General features: G+C 37.4%; 1 non-coding gene and 2 pseudogenes across 1 annotated transcript; 1 reads left to right on the forward strand and 2 right to left on the reverse strand.

The window, feature by feature from the left end:
- The first annotated feature begins 384 nt into the window (after window positions 1–384).
- Window positions 385–21,587, forward strand: LOC130975220 (uncharacterized; annotated as a pseudogene).
- LOC130950438 (small nucleolar RNA R71) lies at window positions 11,189–11,296 on the reverse strand. The gene has a single exon (XR_009073577.1). It is a non-coding gene; the product is annotated as a small nucleolar RNA R71 (small nucleolar RNA).
- Window positions 21,588–25,677: 4,090 nt separating the features above from the next.
- Window positions 25,678–26,243, reverse strand: LOC130975222 (uncharacterized; annotated as a pseudogene).
- Window positions 26,244–27,280: the final 1,037 nt, after the last annotated feature.

Raw genomic sequence — 27,280 nt, forward strand, 5'->3', positions numbered from 1 at the left:
TTAAAAGGAAAAACAGAAAAACAAACAGAAATGGAGCAGGAACCTGGGAGCCGGGAAAAAAGGAAAGGGTGAACTAGGGATAGATCGGAGTTGATGGGTGAGGCAGAAATCTGCACCGCCGTGGGCGGTGGCCGGAAGGATGGGTGGCGGCGGTGGTGTTTGGAAGAATGAAGGGCTGAGTAAAAGAATGCCGGCGAGGATGTGTGAGACTAAAAGAGAGGGAAGGGGTCGCCGAGGGTACTGCCGGCAGCGATGGTGGAATGGCGGCGGTGGTGGCGGCCGGCGCTGTGAGGGTGAAAGACGGAGGTGGAGAGAGGGTGAGTGGAGGAGAGAGAGAGGACGAGGTGAGTGAAGGAAGGAGAGAGAGAAGGTTGATGGTGAACAATGGCGGCCGCGGCGGTGGTTGACGGTGGTTACAGAGGTGGTATGGAGGGAAGGAAGAAGAAGGGAAAATGGGGAGGGAAAAGAAGTGCGCTGCGGCGCAACGCTCTTCGTGTCTTAGGGTATCCCATTTTTGAATCGACGCGCGCGCGAGCCTTGCGCGTCCGCGTCCATTGAGAAAACGTGGGACCTACGCGTGCGCGTACAGTGCGCTTAAGCATGGATGAGCAAAATAGGAAAGGATGCGTGCGCGTACAGTGCGCGCACGCGTGCATGGGGTTGGGCTAGGGGCTTAGAGTTGGCCCAACTCAGGCCTAACTCTCTGGAGAATGGCCTGGGAGTCGCGCCACCAGATCTGCGCGCACGCGGCATGTACGCGTCCGCGTGCATTGAGAAGAATGGAGATCCACGCGTGAGTGTGCGGTGCGCTCTAGCATGGGATGGCAGAATAAGCAGGGGTGCGTGCGCGTACAGCGCGCGCCCGCGTACATTAGATTGGGCCGGAGGCTTAGAATAGGCTTGAGGCACGCCCAACTCTCGGGTCTGTGGCCTAGATTGATGGCAGCACGCAAGGACGCGCGCGCGGTAAGTGCGCGTCCGCGTGGGTCAGGTTGGGCTCAAGGCACAATGTTTGCCCAAGAGAGGCCCAACTCTCGGGAGTGTGGCTCGTGGTGCATGCGCACCGGGACGCGTACGCGTACGTTGTGCGCGCGCGTCCGCCCCCTTTTTATTTTTTTTATTTTTTATTTTTTTTTTCAGAAAACAAATTGCTGGGTGCTCCCCTTAGTGTTCACAACTCTTATTCACTCAACCATCATACAATTCACAAAAATGCAATTTTTGATATTATTCATCTACTACTAAACACAACATGCATGTGACTAAGCTAACAATTAAGTTGTACAAACAAATTTGTATGAAACATCTACCTACAATGGTAACTCAAATCACTTATTAAGTAAATTTAAGAGAGTGGAAAGAGTTTACCATGGTGGGGTGTCTCCCACCTAGCACTTTTAGTTTAAGTCCTTAATTTGGACATTTTGAGATGCTTGTTGTCATGGCGGCTTATGTTTGTACTCCTCCTTGAATCTCCAAGGATCCATGCTTCTCAATTGGTTGACAGAATTTCCAACCATCTTCATCAAGCTTGGGCAAGGTCCTACCCAAGATATGAGTTCCCATATTTGGTCCTCACATAGCGAACCGGGATCCCATATTTTATCTTCACACCCGTCTTCAGTTCGATCATCATACTTGTTCTTTCCGGGTGGTTGACATAAGGGTGATTGACACATAGAATTCTCTTTATTCCATCAATTCTTCCTTCTAGACCCATACAAAGTGATTCTTGTCCCAACATCATCCCTACACCTTAAAGCTTTGACCTTGATAAGCTTAACACCTACTTTCCAACCACTACACAACTCATTCTTACTTTTAATTCCACAAAGAGTTCTAAGTTGACCATCATTTTCAATTAAACCATATTCAAGTGAGAAATTAAAGCTTAGAGATAGGGATTTTATCCACTTGAATGTTGTATTGGATGGTAACTTGGAAAGGGGGGCTTCCCCACACTTAGACAATGCAAGGTCTACTTCCCTGTGCTCCTCTTTGATTGTTTCCATCTCTTCACAAGCTTCTTCCCCTTTTTCTTTTGGCTTGGTGTTGTCTTCAAGAATGTCATCTTGCCCAATGGAGGTTGATTCAATTTTGGATAGAAATTCATTGATGAATGAGTTCATCTCTTGATCAACTTCTTCATATTCTTCAATTTCGATATACACCATGCCATTTTCGCTTTCCTTGGGAGGTTGTGCACACTCTTCTATAATTTCAACTCCATGTCCGATGGAAGGGGATTCCATTATAGAGAGAAATTCATCCATGATTGAATCCATCTCTTGATAAGCCTCTTCCAAGTCTCTAACGATGATATGCCTTGGAGGTTGCGCACCCTCTTTAACATAAGTTTCAAGCTTCTTGGAAGAGTGCTCCATGATACTACATTCCCATGGACTTTTCACATCTCCTAAATCTTCAACCACCTCTTCCTTTTCTTCAATGATCATAGGCTCCTCCAATTGTTCCAACACAAAATTTGATTCCTCCTTTTCCACCGAACTTTCCAATTTCTCCTTCATACTTTGCTCTTTAATTGGTTCCCTACATGTGGTTACGGAATTGCCTTGAGTCTTCAAACATTGGTGGGCTAGGGTTTGCACCACCTTGGTCAAATTGGTCACAAACTCAAGTGTACCCCGCTTCATGGCTTCTTGTCCTTGAAGTAATAAAGTGAGAGGATCGTCTATTGGGGCTTGTGGTGGGTAGGAAGGTTCATCATTTTGGAGAGAGAGTTCATAATAGGAAGGTGGTTCTTCTTGGTAAGGTTGTAGAGATTGTGTGTGTTGAGGTGGTTCTTGGTAGTAATCTTGATAGGGTTGTGGTGGTTCCACGGGTTCTTGCTCATAATTCCCATAAAAATATGGTATGGATGATTGGTTATATGAGGGGTAGGGATCATAGGAAGGTGCTTGGTAAGAAGGGGCTTGTGAGAATGGTTGAGGTTCATGTTGAGGGTGAGATTCATAGGCATATGGTGGCGGTGCTTGGAAGTCACAAGGTAATTCACCATAGCCATTGGATTGGTATGCATCATAGAATGACTCTTCTTCATAGTGTATTGGTGGAGGTTGTTGCCATGAAGATTGATCATAAGCATATGGCTCCTTCCACCTTTGATTGTCCCATCCTTGATACACTTTCTCATTGAAGCTCTCATCACCTACAACACAATTAAAACCAAGCTCATGGCCAAAGTGAGAATTCATGGTGGAAAAGCAAAAATAAAACTAACAAAACTAGAAAACAAGCAAAAGACAAGCTATTTACAATATTCACATATGTACAATGACCAATAACATAACACCATTGCAATTCCCCGGCAACGGCGCCATTTTGATGATTGGATTTTTGATGGTTTAGAATTTACAAATGAATTCTCGTTGCAAGTATAGTTTCTAAACCAATCACTAATCCTTTCATACAAAAAGTTGTTTGTCACTAAAACAAACCCCTAAAATTTATAAACCGAAGTATTCAAACCTCGGGTCGTTCTCCCTAGGAATTACAATAAAGTGTCTTGTTATTGGGGTAGAATTATTTTGGGGTTTTGGATAGGAAGCATGAAAAGTAAATGGTAATGAAAATAAACTAACAACTAACAAGCTCTTGGCAAGATGTGAGAACTAGAAATCCTATCCTAGTTACCTTTTCTCAATTGTGATGATAATTGTTCATTACTCCCACTTAGTTAACCTCTAACCATGGAGGAAAGTCAAGTGGATGAATCAATTTGATTTCTCAAATCCTAATCAACTCCCAAAGGAATGACTAGCTTTAGAGACATTCAAATCAATTAGCAACTTCTAATTATCAATCAACAAAGGAATTAGATAACTCAAGAGTCACTAATTACTCTACCTAGGCCAAGAGAAACAAAACCTACACTAAAATCCAAACAAGCATTTTATCAAACACTTGGTAGGCATAAAAGGAAAACATAGTAAATCAACAACAAGAATGAAATCTAACAACAATCAAATGTAAAGAATTAACAACAATAATTAAAGGGAACAAGATCTACATGAATTACCTCTTATTGAATTGAAAGAAAATGGAGGAAACAAAAGTAGATCTACAACAAAACACAAGAACAACATAAAGGAAATTGCAACAAAAGAATAGAGGAAGATGAATGTAACAACTAGAAATTAAGAGGATAGAAGTAGAAGAAGATGAATCTAAAATCTAGATCTAAGAACTAAACCTAATCCTAATTCTAGAGAGAAGTGAGAGCTTCTCTCTCTAGAAACTAACTCTAACTACTAATCTTCTAACTAAAACTATCTATCTAATGATCTCCAATTAGTCTATGGATGTGAATGTCTATGGATGTGAATGTCTGTTAATCCACTTCAATCCTTGGCTCTTATATGCATTTTGGCGCCAAAGTTGGCTGTTGAAACCTTCCAAAATCGCCAGGCACGTGTTGCCTTAATGAAGTCATGTGCGATCATCGACGCGTGCGCGCACGGTACGCGTGCGCGTCCTTGGCCGATTCCGCAATGTGCACGCGAGCGCCTTGTGCGCGTACGCGTGCATGGCTGACTTTGCTTCTTTGACTTTTTATGCTTCTCTCCACTTGCATGCTTCCTTCCCTGCTTCCTTTGATCCATACCTAGCCTACTCCAATCCTGAAATTACTAGCAAACATATCAAGGCATCTTATGGAATCAAAGAGGAACTAGAATTCATCAAAATGAGGCTTAAAAAGCATGTTTTTACACTTAAGCACAAATATGGGAGAGATAACAAAACCATGCTAATTCATAGGCTAAATGTGACAAAAGGTTATCAAAATGCTCTAAATTCAATACAAAACAAACTGTCAAATTGGGGTTTGTCAGTAGACCGCGAGAAGCTGGGCTATAACAATTGTTGTGAGTGAGACAATGATGAGATAAATATGTGTATGGTGCGCAAAATTTCTTGCAAAGAAAGATCACCTGACATCACGTAGACTAAGAGAAGCTAGGCTATAACACGTGGTATAGGGTCGGGTGGGCCTCCGCTAACTATGCATCAAATAAGAAAATTAGAAAAGAGTTATTATTTTTCCTATGACATAAATTACAAGTGGCATAATGATGAGATAAACATATGTATGAGTGATGAGATAAATTTATGTATGGTGCATAGACCATGAAAAGCTGGGTTATAATAGGTGTTGAGAGTTATGAGTGAGACAATGATGAGATAAATGTGTGTTTTGTACGTAACAGGTGTTGTGAGTTATGAGTTGAAAAGTGATGCGTGTAATAGGTGTTGTGAGTTATGATTGGACCGGACCGGTTGAAAGTCCTGTTCACTGATTTTTTGTTCCAGTACAGTTCTGATAACAAAGCATCCAATAAGAAAATTAGAAAAGAGTTATTATTTTTCCTATGACAGAAATTATGAGTGGCATAGTGACGAGATAAACGTGTGTACGGTGTGTAAATCACGAGAAGCTGGGTTATACAGGTGTTGTGAGTTATGAGTGGAATATTGATGAGATAAACATGTATAGTGCGTAATAGGTATTGTGAGTTATGAGTGGGACAGTGATGTGCATAACAGGTGTTGTGAGTTATGAGTGCGTAACAACTGATGTGAGTTGAGTGGGACAGTGATGTGCGTTGAGTGGGACAGTGATGTGCCTATGCGAGTATAGACATGTGTATAGTGCGTAGACCGCGAGAAGCTGGGAACATGTGTTGTGAGTGAGACGGTGATAAGATAAACATGTATATGATGCGCACAATTTCTTGCAAAGAAGGAGCACCTGACATCATGTAAACCACGAGAAGCTAGGATATAACACGTGTTATAGGGTCAGGTGGGGCTTTGCTAACTATGCATTAAATAAGAAAATTAGAAAATAGTTATTATTTTTTCTATGACAGAAATTATGAGTGGCACAGTGATAAAATAAACATGTGTATGATGATGAACTAAATGTGTGTATGGTGCGTAGATCGCGAAAAGCTAGGTGATAACAAGTGTCGAGAATTATGAGTGGGACAGTGATGAGATAAACGTATGTATGGTGCATAACAGGTGTTGTGTGTTATGAGTGGGAGAGTGATGTGCGTAACAGGTGTTGCAAGTTATGATTGGACCGGACCGGACTGGTTGAGAGTCTGGTTCACTAATTTTTTTGGTTTAGTATAGTTCTGATAACTAAGCTTCAAATAAAAAAATAGAAAAGAGTTACTATTTTCTCTATGGTGCGCACAATTTCTTGCAGAGAATGAGCACCTGACATCACATAGACCACGCGAGGTTAGGCTATAACACGTGGTATAGGGTCGAGTGGGCCTCCGCTAACTATGCATCAAATAAGAAAATTAGAAAAGAGTTATTATTTTTTCTATGACAAAAATTATGAGTGGCACATTGATGAGATAAATGTGTGTATGCATGATGAGATTAATGTGTGTGGTGCATAGACCACGAAAAGTTGGGTTATAACAGGTGTTGTGAGTTATGAGTAGGACAACAATAAGATAAACTTATGTATGGTGTGTAACAGGTGTTATGAGTTATGAGTAGGAGAGTAATGTGCGTAACAGATGTTGTGAGTTATGACTAGACCGGACCGGTTGAGAGTCCGGTTCACTAGTTTTCTAGTCCAATACGGTTCTGATAACTAAACATCAAATAAAAAATTGAAATGAGTTACTATTTTTCCTATGACAGAAATTATTAGTAGCATAGTGATGAGATAAACGTGTGTATGGTGTGTAAACCACGAGAAGTTGGGCTATAATAGGTGTTGTGAGTTATGAGTGAGACAGTGATGATAAGATAAGCGTGTGTATGGTGCATAACAGTTGTTGTGAGTTATGAGTAGGACAGTGATGTACTGATGTTGTGAGTTATGTATGGGTAACATGTTGTGAGTTATGAGTGGGACAATGATGTGCGTATATGAGTATAAATGTGTATATGGTGCGTAGAACGCAATAAGTGGGGTAGAACAGGTGTTGAGTAAGACAGTGATGAGATAAACGTGTGTATGGTACGCACAATTTTTTGCAAAGAATGAGCACCTGACATTGGCATCACATGGACCGTGAGAAGCGCCTATAGCACGTGTTATTAGGCCAGGTGGAGCTCTGCTAACTATGCATCAAATAAGAAAATTAGAAAAGAGTTACTATTTTTCCTATGACAAAAATTATGAGTAGCACAATGATGAGATAAACATGTGTATGATGCATAGACTGTGAGAAACTAGGCTATAACAGGTGTTGATTTCTTGAGTGGGATGGTGATGAGATAAACATATGTATGGTGCATAACAGGTGTTATGAGTTATAAGTGAGACAGTGATGTGCGTAACAGGTGCTATGAGTTATGAGTGAGACAGTGATAAAATAAACGTATGTATAGTGCGTAGACCGCTAGAAGCTGGGCTATAACGGGTGTTATGAGTGAGACAGTGATGAGATAAATGTCTATATGGTGCGCACAATTTCTTGCAGAGAATGAGCACCTGACGCTAGTGTCACGTAGATCGCAAGAAGTTGGGCAATAACACGTGTTGTAGGGCCAGACGGGGCTCTGCTTCTCCAACTTTCAATGTTTTCCGTGACCTAAGAGAAGAACTTGATGGAGGCACGCATGTGTCATGTACAATGCATATAGCTATCTTCCACCCAGCCAAACCGTGTATAAATCTGATGAGCGGATAATTTATACGCTTTTTGGCATTGTTTTTAGTATGTTTTTGTTAGTTTTTATTATATTTTTATTAGTTTTTAGTTAAAATTCACTTTTCTGGACTTTACTATGATTTTGTGTGTTTTTCTATGATTTCAGGTATTTTCTGGCTGAAATTGAGGGACCTGAGCAAAAATTTTATTCAGAGGCTGAAAAGGACTGCAGATGCTGTTGGATTCTGACTTTCCTGCACTCGAAGTGGATTTTCTGGAGCTACAGAAGCCCAATTGGCACGCTCTCAATTACGTTGGAAAGTACACATTCTGGGCTTTCCAGCAATGTATAATAGTTTATACTTTGCCTGAGATTTGATAGCCCAAACAGGCGTTCCAAGTCAGCTCAAGAATTCTGGCGTTTAACACCGGAACTGGCACAAGAATGGGAGTTAAACGCCCAAACTGGCACAAAATCTGGCGTTTAACTCCAAGAAAAGTCTCTACACATGAAAGCTTCAATGCTCAGCCCAAGCACACACCAAGTGGGCCCGGAAGTGGATTTTTATGTTATTTACTCATCTTTGTAAACCCTAAGCTACTAGTTCTCTACAAATAGGACCTTTTGCTATTGTATTTTGATCATCTTTGGATCTTTGGATCTTTTGATCACTTTAGATCTTAGGATCATCTTTGGACATCTAGTTCTTAGATCATGGGAGGCTAGCCATTCGGCCATGCCTAGACCTTGTTCTTATGTATTTTCAACGGTGGAGTTTCTACACACCATAGATTAAGGTGTGGAGCTCTGCTGTACCTCGAGTATTAATGCAATTACTATTGTTCTTCTATTCAATTCAGCTTATTCTTGTTCTAAGATATCACTTGTTCCTCAACTTGACGAATGTGATGATCCGTGACACTCATTATCATTCTCACCTATGAACGTGTGCCTGACAACCACCTCCGTTCTACCTTCGATTGAGTGGATATCTCTTGGATCCCTTAATCGGAATCTTTGTGGTATAAGCTAGAATTGATGGCGGAATTCAAGAGAATCCGGAAGGTCTAAACCTTGTCTGTGGTATTCTGAGTAGGATTCAAGGATTGAATGACTGTGACGAGCTTCAAACTCCTGAAGGCTGGGCGTTAGTGACAGACACAAAAGAATCACTGGATTCTATTCCAACCTGATTGAGAACCGACAGATGATTAGCCATGCTGTGACAGAGCACGTTAAACATTTTTACTGAGAGGACGGGACTGTAGCCATTGACAACGGTGATGCCCAACATACAACTTTCCATGGAAAGGAGTAAGAAGGATTGGATGAAGACAGTAGGAAAGCAGAGAGACGGAAGGGACAAAGCATCTCTATTCGCTTATCTGAAATTCTCACCAATGAATTACATAAGTATCTATATCTTTATGTTTTATGCTTTATTCATAAATCCTCCATAACCATTTGAATCTGCCTGACTGAGATTTACAAGATGACCATAGCTTGCTTCATACCAACAATCTCCGTAGGATCGACCCTTACTCGCGTAAGGTTTATTACTTGGACGACCCAGTGCACTTGCTGGTTAGTTGTGCGAAGTTGTGATAAAGAGTTGAGATTGCAATTGAGCGTACCATGTTGATGGCGCCATTGATGATCACAATTTCGTGCACCAAGTTTTTGGCGCCGTTGCCGGGGATTGTTTGAGTTTGGACAACTGACGGTTCATCTTGTTGCTTAGATTAGGTATTTTTCTTCAGAGTTCTTAAGAATGAATTCTAGTGTTTCAAGGTGATGTTCTTATCATCACCAAAGCTGATTGATTCTCATCAATTTAGCTCTTGAATGTAATGTCCTGCTGAAGCTTGGCTAGCCATGTCTAATTCCTTTAGACTAAAGCTTTAGACTAACATTGCATGATTCCTGGAATTCTCATTAAGAATTTTGATATCCTTATTTTCTTTTTCACTCAATTTTCAAAAAAAAATCCAAAAAAAATTATAAAATCTTAAAACCAAAAATTATTTTTTGTTTCTTGTTGAGTCTAGTGTCTCATTTTAAGTTTGGTGTCAATTGCATGTTTCTATTCTTCTTGCATTTTTTCGAATTCAATCATGTGTCTTCATTGATCTTCAAGTTGTTCTTGATGATTTCCTTGCTCTGATCTTTAAATTCTCTTGTCTTGAGTGTTTTGTTGTTTCTCACATGCATTCTCAATTTGTTAGTGTCAATAGTATACAAACTTCTAAGTTTGGTGTCTTGCATGCATTGTTTATTTGATTTTAGTTGCATTTTGATTATTCCTCATCATTAAAAAAAATTCAAAAAAATTTTTAACTTGTGTCTTTTCAAGTCAATAATACAGAGAATTGAAGATTCAGAACATACAGCAGAGGAATTAAGCTGGACGTTCAAAACGCGGAGTGAGGAAGGAAAACTGGCGTTTAACGCCCAAAATGGTAGCATTTTGGGCGTTAAACGCCAGAATGTATACCATTCTGGGCGTTTAACGCTAGGATGGCACAAGAGGGAAGATTTTATTTTTAATTCAAATTTTTTTCAAGTTTTCAAAATTTTTCAAAATCAAATCCTTTTCAAATCATATCTTTCTAAAACCATAACTTTTCAATCATATGTTATTAATCACATCTTTTTCAAAATAGTTTTCAATCATATCTTTTTTATTTCTAATTTCAAAGTCTTTTTCAAAAATCACTTTATTTCTTTCCCAATCATATTTTTCGAAAATCATTCTTCAATTTTTTCAAAATGTTTTTAAAATCTTTTTAATTTATTTTCGAAAAATTTCTTCCCCTCTTCTAACATCCTTCTATTTATGGACTAACACTCCTCTTCAATGCACAATTCGAATTTTATCTTTCTAGATAAGTTCGAATTCTTCTTCTACCCTCTCCTTCTTTTTTTTCTCTGATACCTCAAGGAATCTCTGTACTGTGACATAGAGGATTCCATACTTTCTTGTTCTCTTCTCTTTCATATGAGCAGGAGCAAAGACAAAAGTATTCTTGTTGAGGCTGACCCTGAACCTGAAAGGACCTTGAAGTGAAAGCTAAGAGAAGCTAAAGCATAACTCTCTGTAGAGGACCTAACAGAAATCTTCAAACAAGAAGAAGACATGGCAGCCGAAAACAACAACAATGCCAACAATGCAAGGAAGGTGCTGGGTGACTTTACTGCACCTACTCCCGACTTCTATGGGAGAAGCATCTCTATCCCTGCCATTGAAGCAAACAACTTTGAGCTTAAGCCTCAATTAGTTTCTCTAATGCAACAGAATTGCAAGTTCCATGGACTTCCATTGGAAGATCCTCATCAGTTTTTAGCTGAATTCTTGCAAATCTGTGACACTGTCAAGACTAATGGGGTTGACCCTGAGGTCTACAGACTTATGCTATTCCCTTTTGCTGTAAGAGACAGAGCTAGGATATGATTGGACTCACAACCTAAAGAAAGCCTGAACTCTTGGGAAAATCTAGTCAATGCCTTCTTGGCAAAGTTTTTTCCACCTCAAAAATTGAGTAAGCTTAGAGTGGAAGTCCAAACCTTCAGACAGAAGGAAGGTGAATCCCTCTATGAAGCTTGGGAAAGATACAAACAATTGATCAAAAAGTGTCCCTCTGACATGCTTTCTGAATGGATCATCATAGGTATCTTCTATGATGGTCTGTCTGAACTGTCCAAGATGTCATTGGACAGCTCTGCTGGAGGATCTCTTCATCTGAAGAAGACGCCTACAGAAGCTCAAGAACTCATTGAAATGGTTGCAAATAACCAATTCATGTACACTTCTGAAAGGAATCCTGTGAACAATGGGACGAATCAGAAGAAAGGAGTTCTTGCGATTGATACTCTGAATGCCATACTGGCTCAGAACAAAATATTGACTCAGCAAGTCAATATGATTTCTCAAAGTCTGTCTGGAATGCAAGCTGCACCAGGCAGTACTAAGGACACTTCATCTAAAGAAGAAGCTTATGATCCTGAGAACCCATCAATGGAAGAGGTGAATTACATGGGAGAACCCTATGGAAACACCTATAATCCTTCATGGAGAAATCATCCAAATCTCTCATGGAAGGATCAACAGAGACCTCAACAAGGTTTCAACAACAATAATGGTGGAAGAAACAGGTTTGGCAATGGCAAGCCTTTTCCATCATCTTCTCAGCAACAGACAGAGAATTCTAAGCAGAACCACTCTTACTTAGCAACCATGTTCTCTGATCTAATCAAAACCACTCAAAGTTTCATGACTGAAACAAGGTCCTCCATTAGAAACTTGGAGGCACAAGTGGGTCAGCTGAGTAAGAAAATTACTAAACTCCCTCCTAGTACTCTTCCAAGCAATACAGAAGAGAATCCAAAAGGAGAATGCAAGGCCATTAACATGACCCACATGGCTGAACTTGGAGAGGAGGAAGAGGCAGTGATCGCCACTGGGGAAGACCTCAATGGACGTCCACTGGCCTCCAATGAGTTCCCTAATGAGGAACCATGGGAATCTGAGACTCATAATGAGACCATAGAGATTCCATTGGATTTACTTCTGCCATTCATGAGCTCTGATGAGTATTCCTCCTCTGAAGAGGACGAAGATGTCACTGAAGAGCAAGTTGCTAAGTACCTTGGAGCAATCATGAAGCTAAATGACAAGTTATTTGGTAATGAGACTTGGGAGGATGAACCCCCTTTACTCACCAAAGAACTAGATGACTTGACTAGGCAGAAATTACCTCAAAAGAGACAGGACCCTGGGAAGTTCTCAATACCTTGTACCATAGGCACCATGACCTTTGAGAAGGCTCTGTGTGACCTAGGGTCAAGCATAAACCTCATGCCTCTCTCTGTAATGGAGAATCTAGGGATCTTTGAGGTGCAAGCTGCAAGAATATCACTAGAGATGGCAAACAATTCAAGAAAACAAGCTTATGGACTTGTAGAGGATGTTCTGGTAAAGGTTGAAGACCATTACATCCCTGCTGATTTCATAGTACTAGAGACTGGGAAGTGCATGGATGAATCCATCATCCTTGGCAGACCCTTCCTAGCCACATCAAAGGCTGTGATTGATGTTGACAGAGGAGAATTGATCATTCAAGTGAATGAAGAATCCTTTGTGTTTAAGGCTCAAGGATATCCCTCTGTTACCATGGAGAGAAAGCATGAAGAGCTTCTCTCAAAATAGAGTCAAACAGAGTCCCCATAGTCAAACTCTAAGTTTGATGTTGGGAGGCCACAACTAACTTCTAAGTTTGGTGTTGAATCCCCACATTCAAACTCTAAGTTTGGTGTTGGGAGGATCCAACATTGCTCTGAGTATCTGTGAGGCTCAATGAGAGCCCACTATCAAGCTACTGACATTAAAGAAGCGCTTGTTGGGAGGCAACCCAATGTTATATTTATCTATTTCCCTTTGTTATTTTATGTTTTTTGTAGGTTGATGATCATGTGAAATCACAAAATCAATTGAAAAAGCAAAAACAGAATGAAAAATAGAAAGAAAAATAGCACACCCTAGAGAAAAACTTGCTGGCATTTAAACGCCAGTGAAGACAGCAAATGGGCGTTTAACGCCCAGTCTGGCACCATTCTGGGCGTTTAAAGCCAGAAAGGGGCACCAGACTGGCGTTTAACGCCAGGAATGGGCAAGAAGCTGGCGTTAAACGCCAGAAATGGGCACCAGCCTGGCGTTTAACGCCAGGATTGGCAGAAGGAGCATTTTTGCTCGCCACTTGGTGCAGGGATGAATTATCCTTGACACCTCAGGATCTGTGGATCCCACAGGATCCCCACCTACCCTACCACTCTCTCTCTTCTTCACCAATTCACCAATCACCTCAACACCTCTTTCCCAAAAACCCCTCACCTATCAAATCCTACCATTCTCTTCACCACTCACATCCATCCTTCATAAAATCCCACCTACCTTACCATTCAAATTCAAACCACTTTTCCTCCCAAACCCACCCATACATGACCGAACCCTACCCCTCTCTCCACCCCTATATAAACACATCTTCACCACCTCATTTTCACACAACCTAAACACTACTTCTCCCACTTGGCCGAACCACAAAGCCCCCTCCATCTCCTCTATTTCTTCTTATTCTACTCTCTTCTTTCTTCTTTTGCTCGAGGACGAGCAAACCTTCTAAGTTTGGTGTGGTAAAAGCATTGCTTTTTGTTTTTCCATAACCATTTATGGCACCTAAGGCCGGAAAAACCTCTAGAAAGAGGAAAGAAAAGGCAAAAGCTTCCACCTCCGAGTCATGGGAGATGGAGAGATTCATCTCAAGGGTGCATCAAGACCACTTCTATGAAGTTGTGGCCATGAAGAAGGTGATCCCCGAGGGCCCTTTCAAACTCAAAAAGAGTGAATATCCGGAGATCCGACATGAGATCCAAAGAAGAGGTTAGGAAGTTCTTACCAACCCCATTCAACAAGTCAGAATCTTAATGGTTCAAGAGTTCTATGCCAATGCATGGATCACCAAGAACCATGATCAAAGTGTGAACCCGGACCCAAAGAATTGGCTTACAATGGTTCAGGGGAAATGCTTAGATTTTAGTCCAGAAAATGTAAGGTTGGCATTCAACTTGCCCATGATGCAAGGAGATGAACACCCTTACACTAGAAGGGTCAACTTTGATCAAAGGTTGGACTAAGTCCTCATAGACATTTGTGAAGAGGGTGCTCAATGGAAGAGAGATTCAAGAGGGAAGCCGGTTCAACTGAGAAGACATGACCTCAAACCCGTGGCTAGGGGATGGTTGGAGTTTATCCAACGTTCAATAATTCCCACTAGCAACCGGTCCGAAGTTACTATAGATCGGGCTATCATGATTCATAGCATCATGATTGGAGAAGAAGTAGAAGTTCATGAGGTTATAGCCCAAGAACTTTATAAGGTGGCGGACAAGTCCTCTGCCTTGGCAAGGTTAGCCTTCCCTCATCTCATTTGTCACCTCTGTTATTCGGTTGGAGTTAACATAGAAGGAGACATCCTCATTGATGAGGACAAGCCCATCACTAAGAAAAGGATGGAGCAAACAAGAGATCCCACTCATCTTGAAATCCCTGAGATGCCTCAAGGGATGCACTTTCCTCCACAAAACTACTGGGATCAAATCAACACCTCCCTAGGAGAATTGAGTTCCAACATGGGACAACTAAGGGTGGAGCACCAAGAACATTCCATCCTCCTCCATGAAATTAGAGAAGATCAAAGAATCATGAGAGATGAGCAACAAAGGCAAGGAAGAGACATTGAGGAGCTCAAGCACTCCATAAGATCTTCAAGAGGAAGAACAAGCCGCCATCACTAAGGTGGACCCGTTCTTTAATCTCCTTGTTCTTCTGTTTTTCGAAAATTATGCTTTATATTTTATCTATGTTTGTGTCTTATGATCATTAGTGTCTTAGTGTCTATGCCTTAAAGTTATGAATGTCCTATGAATCCATCACCTTTCTTAAATGAAAAATGTTCTTAATTAAAAAAGAGAAGAATTGCATGAATTTTGAATTTTATAACAAATTAATTATTTTGATGTGGTGGCAATACTTTGACTTCTGAATGTATGCTTGAACAATGCATATGTCTTTTGAATTTGTTGTTCATGAATGTTGGCTCTTGAAAGAATGATGAAAAAAGGAGACATGTTACTGAGGATCTGAAAAATCATAAAAATGATTCTTGAAGCAAGAAAAAGCAGTGAATACAAAAAAAAAACGAAAAAAAGAGAGAAAAAAAAAGAAAAAAATAATAAATAAAGTCGTGATCCAAGGCAAAAAGAGTGTGCTTAAGAACCCTGGATACCTCTAATTGGGGACTCTAACAAAGCTGAGTCACAATCTGAAAAGGTTCACCCAGTTATGTGTCTGTGGCATGTATGTATCCGGTGGTAATACTGGAAGACAGAGTGCTTTGGGCCACGGCCAAGACTCTTAAAGTAGCTGTGTTCAAGAATCATCATACTTAACTAGGAGAATCAATAACACTATCGGGATTCTGAGTTCCTATAGAAGCCAATCATTCTGAATTTCAAAGGATAGAGTGAGATGCCAAAACTGTTCAGAGGCAAAAAGCTGAAAGCCCCGCTCATCTAATTAATACTGATCTTCATAGATGTTTTTGGAATTCATTGCATATTCTCTTCTTTTTATCTTATTTGATTTTCAGTTGCTTGGGGACAAGCAACAATTTAAGTTTGGTGTTGTGATGAGCGGATAATTTATACGCTTTTTGGCATTGTTTTTAGTATGTTTTTAGTATATTTTTGTTAGTTTTTATTATATTTTTATTAGTTTTTAGTTAAAATTCACTTTTCTAGAATTTACTATGAGTTTGTGTATTTTTCTGTGATTTTAGGTATTTTCTGGCTGAAATTGAGGGACCTGAGCAAAAATCTGATTCAGAGGCTGAAAAGGACTGCAGATGCTATTGGATTCTGACCTCCCTGCACTCGAAGTGAATTTTCTGGAGCTACAAATACCCAATTGGCGCGCTCTCAATTGCGTTGAAAAGTAGACATCCTGGGCTTTCCAGCAATGTATAATAGTCCATACTTTGTCTGAGATTTGATGGCCCAAACAGGCGTTCCAAGTCAGCTCAAGAATTCTGGCGTTTAACGCCGGAACTGGCACAAGAATGGGAGTTAAACGCCCAAACTGGCACAAAAGCTGGCGTTTAACTCCAAGAAAAGTCTCTACACATAAAAGCTTCAATGCTCAGCCCAAGCACACACCAAGTGGGCCCGGAAGTGGATTTTTATGTTATTTACTCGTCTTTGTAAACCCTAAGCTACTAGTTCTCTACAAATAGGACCTTTTGCTATTGTATTTTGATCATCTTTGGATCTTTTGATCATTTTAGATTTTAGGATCATCTTTGGACGTCTAGTTCTTAGATCATGGGAGGCTGGCCATTCGGCCATGCCTAGACCTTGTTCTTATGTATTTTCAACGGTGGAGTTTCTACACACCATAGATTAAGGTGTGGAGCTATGCTGTACCTCGAGTATTAATACAATTACTATTGTTCTTCTATTCAATTCAGCTTATTCTTGTTCTAAGATATCACTTGTTCCTCAACTTGACGAATGTGATGATCCGTGACACTCATCATCATTCTCACCTATGAATGTGTGCCTGACAACCACCTCCGTTCTACCTTCGATTGAGTGGATATCTCTTGGATCCCTTAATCGGAATCTTCGTGGTATAAGCTAGAATTGATGGCGGCATTCAAGAGAATTCGGAAGGTCTAAACCTTGTCTGTGGTATTCTGAGTAGGATTCAAGGATTGAATGACTGTGACAAGTTTCAAACTCCTAAAGGCTGGGCAATAGTGACAGATGCAAAAGAATCACTGGATTCTATTCCAACCTGATTGAGAACCGACAGATGATTAGCCGTGCTGTGACAGAACGCGTTGAACATTTTCACTGAGAGGACGAGACTGTAGCCATTGACAACGGTGATGCCCAACATACAGCTTGCCATGGAAAGGAGTAAGAAGGATTGGATGAAGACAGTAGGAAAGCAGAGAGATGGAAGGGACAAAGCATCTCCATTCGCTTATCTGAAATTCTCACCAATGAATTACATAAGTATCTCTATCTTTATGTTTTATGCTTTAATCATAAATCATCCATAACCATTTGAATCTGCCTGACTGAGATTTACAAGATGACCATAGCTTGCTTCATACCAACAATCTCCGTGGGATCGACCCTTACTCGCGTAAGGTTTATTACTTGGACGACCCAGTGCACTTGCTGGTTAGTTGTGCGAAGTTGTGATAAAGAGTTGAGATTACAATTGAGCGTACCATGTTGATGGCGCCATTGATGATCACAATTTCGTGCACCAAAATCCCACCTTCCTTCTTTTTTGTAGTGTGTATTGTTCTTTCGCATAAATGTGAGCTTTAATATTAAGAGTGTAGTAGTACAGTATTGTGAGAGTGTTGTATTGTGGTGAGCAAGGTAGCAAAAATTGCGTCTTTACTCGTATAAACGGACGATGTTACGAGTTCACAGGTCATCCCTGTTCCCATTTTTACTTCTGCGCCTGGTGAAGCTGGAATTCATGTAATCACCGCGGAAGATCGTGAAATCGTGCAATCGTGCCGCCTCCACCGCGTCAAAAGAAAGGAAATCCAGAAGAAGAGGACTTGCGGGTTTGAGACGACCCGGCTGGCCCAACCTGAATCTCACTAAAAACTCTTCGATTTCTGTTGCATTTCCTAAGCGGTTACTTATCTCTGCCCTTCTTTTTGAATTCTGACTCTCTCCTACTCTTCCACTACTCTCAATCTCTCATTGACTCATGGTATTCTGCATTTTTTGAGGTTTTTATCCAACGATTTTACACTTTTCTTCTACTATTGTTAGCTTGTTGTCTTCTCAGTTCTTGTCAACACAGCTTTATGAGACTGACTCCATGAGTGTGGTGGCCTCTGCATGATTCATCTATGTTCTGTGCTTGTGCGCTACGGACCTGCGGTACCTTGTGCAATCTCATCCGGTAAGTACATAATAAATTAATAACATATTTAGTGATTTATCATCATTACAAATTTACAGTTAAAAAATATAATTAGTTTTAGTTTCTTTACCATCATTAACAACCAATAGTGATCAACGAGGTCCATGGATAGTGTGATGAAGAAACTTATGATTTAGATTATTAATATTAAGACAGCTCAAGGTAAAATATCAGCTTATAACTTTCAAGAATTAAAATATCTATATAAAGGTATTGATACTTTATTTGAAGGTATTGATTTTCATTTATCTATATAAAGACTTGCTTGAGAAGTGCATGGAGATTACTCAGGAGTGTCTTGATGATGTACATGATGTTGTCCTTGATAGTGATTCAGATATTGTTACTAAGAAAGTTTAGGAAAATTTTCTTTTGGCATGGATCAACTTCAGCTTGCTCTCTATTTTTGTTATGCCTTTTGTTTTGTTAATAGTTTAAGGATAAAATAAAAATATGATAGTGATTAATGAATGTGAGTAGTGCTATATCTTACCAAAATCTCTCTCATTCTTAATTTTATATCTCAAAGATTCCAATATAAATAAGGAGTACCAATATAATACATATATAGTATTGTGCTCAGATATAAGAAAAGTAGAAAATGTCAATGAAATATAATTGGATTGGGATTTAGGATCTTTGTTTTCATTTAATTTTTTGGTTCTTAAAGCTTTGCTAGTTAAGTTTTTTAATTGCTACCTACAACCTAAATGCTTACATAGTTAATTATATATTTGTTTATAAGTTTATTTATTTTAGTGTAGTGAATTTGATATAGACTACAGAATTTTCTTTTAAAAATAATGTGAATTTATTGCTACTGTGTTCTCATTTTAGATTCCATAGATTATAAATTATGTACTTCTATTTATTTAGGTTTAATATGGCTTCAAATGCGGATAATGGTGAAAATAATACTGGAGTTGAAACTGATCGTGGTTGTGCATCCAAGAAAATCGCTAAAAATACTGCAGAAAATAGGAGTGACAAAGCTTGGAAACATGGAATTTCGGTTGATGGAGATGCCAAAAAAATAAAATGCAAGTATTGTGATAAGGTGGTGACAGGAGGAATGTATAGGTTGAAACATCATTTGGTAGGAACAAAAAAAGATGTTGAACCTTGCATGGGTGTTTCTGATGAGGTTAAAAAGGATATATTTGATATTGTTGTTGGTTTGCAAAAAAATTTAGTTAAGAAGACAAGAGAATTTGAAGAAAAGATACAAAGTAAAGATGAAGGAGTAGAAGAAGAAGGGGATGCCTTAGTTGGTGAGAAGAGAAAGGGAAAAGAAATACAAACACCAACAAGTCTCTTTAAGAAAAGGGGTGTGAGCACTCAAACAACAATCAACTCAATTTTTAAGAAGGGCTTAAGGGAAGAGGCATGTGATGAAATTGCTTCGTTCATCTACAATAATGCTATTCCCTTTAATGTTGCAAGGTCTGAAGAATACCATAACATGTTTGAGAAGGTTGCCCGCCATGGATTAGGATTCAAGCCACCTTGTTATGATGAGTTAAGAGGAAAATTATTGAAGAAGAAGGTAGAATCAACCAAACTAACATTAGAAGAACATAAAGCTAAATGGAAGAAAACTGGATGCACTATTATGACAGATGGTTGGACGGATAAAAGAAGGAGAACTATTCTCAACTTTCTTGTGAATAATCCTAAGGGAACTATTTTCTTGAAATCCATTAATGCTTCTGATATATGCAAAACAGCTGAAAAGATATTCAAGATGATTGATGAAGTTGTAGAGAAAGTGGGAGAAGAGAATGTGGTTCAAGTTGTAACTGATAATGCAGCTAACTACAAAAAGGCATGACAAATGTTGATGGAAAAGAGAAAGAATCTTTATTGGACTCTTTGTGCCACTCATTGCATTGATTTGATGCTTGAAGATTTTGAGAAGAAGCTAGATCTTCACAAAGACACCATTGCCAAAGGAAGAAAGCTAACTACTTACATATATTCTAGGACTTCTCTAATTTCCCTTTTACAACAGCACACCAAAGGAAGAGATTTGGTGAGACCAGGTACGACGCGATTTGCTACATCCTACCTTACTTTGGGTAGTCTTAATGAGAAGAAGAATCCAATAATTAGAATGTTCATCTCGGATGAATGGAAGGAAAGCAAGTGCTCAAAGACAAGAGATGGAAAAAACATTGAAAATATTGTTTTGGATAAAACATTTTGGGGAAACATTATCCATTGCTTGAGAGGTACTTATCCTCTTCTTCATGTGCTTCATATAGTGGATTCAGAGGGTAAGGTAGCTATGGGATATATGTATTCTGAAATTGATCGTGCTAAAGAAAAGATTAAAGATGCTTTTCAAAGTGTTGAACTAAGGTAATAAAACTAGTAATAAGTAAACATTTTTCTCTCAGTTTTATCATTTAATTATTTACTAATTAACTAATTGTCTAATTCACTATCTGTATGTTTTTCTTTAGTTATAAACCTTTGTGGGATATTATTGATGCAAGATGGGACAAGCAACTCTTTAGGCCTTTGCATGCTGCAGGCTATTATTTGAATCTACAAATTCATTATAGTCCTAATTTTAAGGTTGAGTATGATGTTAAAAAAGGACTTTATGATTGTTTGGATATACTTGTGGGAGATCCTGCACTCATTACAATTATTGATAGTCAACTAGAAGATTTCAAGAGTAAGGCTAAATTTTTTGGTAGAGATGTAGCTAAGAATGCTCTCAAAACCAAAACACCTTCACAATGGTGGGATTCTTATGGGGATGAACATCCAGAACTTCAAAAGTTTGCTATCCATGTCTTGAGTTTGACTTGTAGTTCATCAGGATGTGAGCGCAATTGGAGTGCTTTTGAGATGGTAATATTTTAATTTGATATTAACTTAGGAATTTATTTTCTAAATTATAGAATTAGTTAATTATTCAATTCTATTTTTTTTTAATTAGCATATGTTAATATATTAAATAAATACTTGTAAATTTTGATATTATTAAGTTCACACGAAAAGAAGAAATCGTTTGAAGACAAGCACAATGAATGATGTTGTTTTTGTGATGACCAATTCAAGATTGGCAAGAAAGAAGCCATCAAGAAATACTGCTGATTATAGCCTTGAAGATTTGAATTAAGATGAAGAATGGATTGTGGAAGATGAAAATATGATGAAAAATATGAAAGAATTTGACACACAAAATGATATAAACTTAGCCCTTCAAGAAGATAGAGGTAAAGATGGGGGTCCTTTGATTGATTTGGAGATTCCTCTTCTCGATGATGATGCTTTCAATGAGCTTCTCAACTTTCCTCCTAATGAAAATCAAAATGTTGGAGAACATGATGATCATGACTTTAATAAATTGCTTTAGTCTTTATATTTTTTAGTATGATGTTATGTTATCTATTTTATATTTGTGATGTTACATATTGTTATTTTGAATTTTAGACTTGTGGTTAGTTTATATTTTTATCTTTGAACTCTATAAATGTTACATTTTATTATATATTTATGCTACTTTATCTTTATTTTATCATTATGTTATTATTTATGATACATTTGTCAAATTTAAATTCTCATTTTTATTTAAATTATTTAATTTTATCATATTATATTACTCTTATAATTGATATTGATAAATTTATATAATTGGTAGAATCTTACATTCCGTTTTATGATTTTACGCTCTACGATTTTTAATTAATTTTCCGATTCTATGTAAAATCTAGATTTTCGCTACCTTGGTGGTGAGAGTTTTAATTGTGAGAATAAAAGTGATATAGTGAGAGTAATATATATTTTATTTGTGATAATATTAAAGGTGGACAAAGTTATTAGTGTTTAAAATGTGCCTTTAGTAAAAAAGGCACGACATTTAATTTTTTTCAAGAGATCATATTGTTGCACATTTAATTAATCCTCAATATATAATTTATTAGCTTATCAAGTTATTTATATTCATGTAAGTAATGACATATTTGTATATTTATTTTCGTATTTTGTTTTTAATAAATTTGAGAAATCTTTTTAAGTATTTTTTAGTGTAAATGTTGATACACTACATTGACTGTCAAATCGTATATAATATTAGAATAATTTTTCAAATATATGTATCATAAATATTAACATTAGCGAGCTATAACACGTGGTGTGGGGCCAGCTCAGGCTATGCTTCTCCTGCTTTCATTGATTTTCGTGACCTGCAAGAAGACCTTGATGGAGACACGCGTGCGTCATGCATAGTGCGTGTAGCTGTCACCCACTCGGCAAAACAATGTATAAATTCTACCTTCCTTCTTTTTCTCAGTGTACATTCTTTCTTCGTATTAAAGTGAGCTGTAATATTAAGACTTCAGAGAGTATATTAATGCAATACTATGAGAGTGTAGAGAGAGTTTAAATTGTGAGAATAAGAGTGATATAGTGAGGGTAATATATAATGTATTTGTGATAATATTAAAAGTGAGTGAAATTAGTAATGTTTAAAGTGTGCTTCTAGTAAAAAAGGTATGAAAATTAACATTTTGAAAAGTACATACACTTGTACATTTAAGTAATCCTCAATATGTAAGTTATTATCTAATCAAATTATTTATATTCATGTAAGCAATGACTTATTTGTATATTTATTTTCATATTTTGTTTTTACGAAATTTGAATTTTTTAAAAAAAATTTTTGAATGTTAATATTGATACACTATATTAAATATCAAATTATATACATTATTAGAATAATTTTTCAAATATATGTATCATAAATATTAATATTAGTGGGCTATAACACGTGGTGTGGGATTAGTTTGGGCTCTGCTTTTCTTGCTTTCATTGCTTTCCGTGACCTACCAGAAGACTTTGATGGAGACACGCGTGCGTCATACACCGTGCATGTAGCTGTGTATAAATTCGAATTTATTACTTTTTTTTCGCATTATGCATTTTTCCTTTGCATAAAGATGAGTTTTAATATTAAGAGTGTAGTAGTATAGTGAGAGTGTAGTATTGTGATGAGAGTTTTAATTGCGAGAATAAGAATGATATAATGAGGATAATACATATTTTATTTGTAATAATATTAAATGTGGGCAAAGTTATTTGTGTTTAAAATGCAGTTTTTTCTAGTCACAAAAAAATGTGCTTTTAGTAAAAAGGACAAGAAAATTAATTTTTTCAAGAGAACATATTGTTGCACATTTAAGTATTCCTCAATATGAAAGTTATTATCTTGTCAAATTATTTATATTCATGTAAGTAATGACATATTTGTATATTTATTTTCGTATTTTGTTTTTAATAAATTTGAGTTTTTTTTACTATTTTTGCATGTTAATGCTGATACACTTTTCTAAGTATCAAATCATATATATTATTAGAATAATTTTTTAAATATATGTATCATAAATAATAACATTAGTGGGCTATAACATGTGTGTAGGGCCAGTTTAGGATCTGCTTCTCTTGCTTTCATTGCTTTCCATGACCTGCCAAAAGACCTTGATGGAGACATGCATGTGTCATGCACAGTGCATATAACTGTTACTACCAAGCCAAACCTGTATAAATCCCACCTTTCTTATTTTTCGTAGTGTGCATTGTTCTTTCGTCTAAATGTGAGTTTTAATATTAAAAGTGCAGCAATCAAATACGCTCGGAGTGTAGTATTGTGGTGAGAGTTTTAATCGTAAGAATAAGAGTGATATAACGAGGGTAACATATATTTTATTTGTGATAATGTTGAAGGTGAGTGAAGTTATTACTGTTTAAAATGTGCCTTTAGTGAAAAAATGTATGAAATTTAATTTTTTCAATAGAATATATTATTGCCCATTTAAGTAAACCTCTATATGTAAGTTATTATCTTGTCAAATTATTTATATTCATGTAAGTAATGACATATTTGTATATTTATTTTCATATTTTGTTTTTAATAAACTTGAGAATTTTTTTAAGTATTTTTGAATGTTAATGTTGATACACTATATTGATTGTCAAATCATATATATTATTAGAATAATTTTCCAAATATATGTATCCTAAGTATTAACATTAGTAGACTATAACACGTGTTGTGGGACCAGCTCAGGCCCTATTTCGCCTGCTTTCATTGCTTCTCGGAACCTACAAGAAGAGCTTGATGGAGACACTGCATGTAGTTGTCTCCCACCCAACCAAATTGTATATAAATTTTACCTTTCTTCTCTTTTGCAGTGTGCATTCTCCTTCGCATAAATTAGAGTTTTAATATTAAGAGTGTATTAGTGCAGTATTATGAGAGTGTAGTAGTGTGGTGAGAGTTTTAATTGTGAGAATAAGAATGATATAATCAGGGTAATATATATTTCATTTGTTAATGTTAAATATATGTAAAGTTATTAGTGTTTGAAGTGTGCTTCTAGTAGAAAATGGTACAAAATTAAATTTAAAAAAAAAACATATTGTCGAACATTTAAGTAATGCTCAATATATATGTAAGTTATTATCTTTTCAAATTATTTATATTCATGTAAGTAATGATATTCATATTTGTATATTTATTTTAGTATTTTATTTTAAATAATTTTGAGAAATTTTTTTACTATTTTTGCATGTAAATTTTGATACACTATATTTAGTATCAAATCGTATATATTAAGAATGATTTTTCAAATATGTGTATCCTAAATATTAACATTAGTGGACTATAACACGTGTTGAGGGCCAGCTCGGGCTCTACTTCTCCTGCTTTTATTGCTTTTTGGAACCTACAAGAGCTTGATGTAGACACACGTGCATCATATACAGTCCGTGTAGTTGTCCCCCACCCAGCCAAACCATGTATAAATCTCAACTTCTTTCGCATAAAAGTGAGTTTTAATATTAAGAGTGTATTAGTGCAGTACTATGAGAGTGTAGTAGTATGGGAAGAGTCTTTATTGTGAGAATAAGATTGATATAGTGAGAGTAATATATATTTTATTTGTGATAATACTAAAGGTGGATGAAGTTATTAATGTTTAAAGTGTACTTTTAGTAAATAAAAGAGTTAAGTATGATTTTGGTGCCTAACGTAGAGGCCGAATATTTATTTCGTCTCTGGCTTTTTTTCCGCTACAAAATGGTCCCGAAAGTTTAACTTAATTTTAAAACCGTCATTCGGACCAAAATGCCCCCCTTCCCCTTCTTCCCTAAAATCAAGCACAAACAGAAGCACAAGCAGAAGCAGAACTAGAACCAACAACAACAATGGATCAATAATGCAATCAAGCAGGAACATGAGCAAAAACAGAAGCAGGAGCAGAACAACAACAACAACAACAATGAATCAACAACGTAATCAAGCAGAAGCAGGAGTAGAACAACAAAAACAATCTAGAAGCAACCAAAAGCAACAATAATCAAAAATCAACAACATAATAGAAGCTGAAGCAAAAGCCGGCGAGCCACCCGAAACCGCCATCACATCCATCCCTTGTTCTTTCCTTGAATCAAAACCCATTGCCATCGAGCACCTCTGTCGAGCCCAGAGGAGTAGCAGCGGGATCCAGCGACCGGACGAGATCTCCTTCCACGAGATCTCCTTCCACGCCTCGAACCCTAACGAGCGAGTTCGTCATGGGGATCTATGCGCGTTGAGATGGTTTAGTGAGTACGGTGCCGCCGTGGCATGCGATGAGGCGGAGAATCCTTTGTGGAGGCTGCACCAGAAGGAGCCAGGGTGCGTAGTGGGAGAACACATGCAGGTCTACTTCTGCTGGCCCTGCCTCTTCACGGTCATCGGAGCACCGGTTCGAGGCGCCACCGAGATGAAACGGTTCAGAGAAATCGACCGGTCAAGGGGGAACCTCACGAACGAGGCTAACGCGGAGGAGGGACCACATAAGTTGGCACGTGTGAAAGAAGGTGCTGGAGCGAGAGGTGAAACTGGAACTGAGGAAGCGAAGCCAGAGGAAGAATAAGAAGGTGATGGAGAGTGGAAATTATTGCAGAATCTAGGAGATGGTAAGAGAGATCGGAGCACTGGTACTCTTGATTTTCTAGAAATTACCGCCATTTTTTCTGCAGAAGAAGCTGCTAGAACGAGAGAGAAACAAGGAGAGAGAAGTGACAAGAGGTTTTTTTAATTATGGGTATATTTGGAATATAAATTAAAAATTTCATAAAAAGGACGATTTTAAAACAAATTGAAACCATCGGGACCATTTTGTAGTGAAAAAAAGGTCGAGGACGAAATAAATTTTCGACTTCTACGTTACGGACTAAAATCATACTTAACCTTAAAAAAAATTATACGAAAATTAATTTTTTGAAGAGAACATATTGTGGCACATTTTAGTAATCCTCAATATATAAGTTATTATATTGTCAAATTATTTATATTCATGTAAGTAATAACATACATATTTGTATATTTATTTCGTATTTTGTTTAAAATGAATTTGAGAATTTTTTTACTATTTTTGCATGTTAATGTTAATACACTATATTAACTATATTAAATATCATATCGCATATATTATTAGAATAATTTTTAAATATATGTACCCTAAATATTAACATTAGTGAACTATAACACGTGTTGTGGGGCGAACTCGAGCTCTACTTCTTCTACTTTTAATGCTTCTCGGAACCTACGAGAAGAGCTTAATGGAAACACGCATGTGTCATGCACAGTGCGTGTAGCTGTCTACGACCTAATTAAACCATGTATAAATTTCACCTTCCTTCTTTTACGCAGTGTACATTCTTCCTTCGCATAAATATGAGCTTTAATATTAAGAATGTAGTAGTATAGTACTTTGAGAGTGTAGTAGTGTGTTGAGAATTTTAATTGGTAGAATAAGATTGATATAGTGAGGGTAATATATATTTTGTTTGTGATAATATTATAGGTGGGTGAAGTTATTAGTGTTTAAAGTGTGCTTTTATTAAAAAATGGTACGAAATTTAGCTTTTTCATGAGAAGATATTGTTACACATTTAAGTAATCCTTAATATTAAGTTATTATTTTGTCAAATTATTTATATTCATGTATGTAATGAGTGATTTGTATATTTATTTTCATATTTTGTTTTTACTAAATTTGATTT

This window comes from Arachis stenosperma, chromosome 1 (assembly GCF_014773155.1).
Source record: "Arachis stenosperma cultivar V10309 chromosome 1, arast.V10309.gnm1.PFL2, whole genome shotgun sequence".
NCBI lineage: Eukaryota > Viridiplantae > Streptophyta > Magnoliopsida > Fabales > Fabaceae > Arachis > Arachis stenosperma.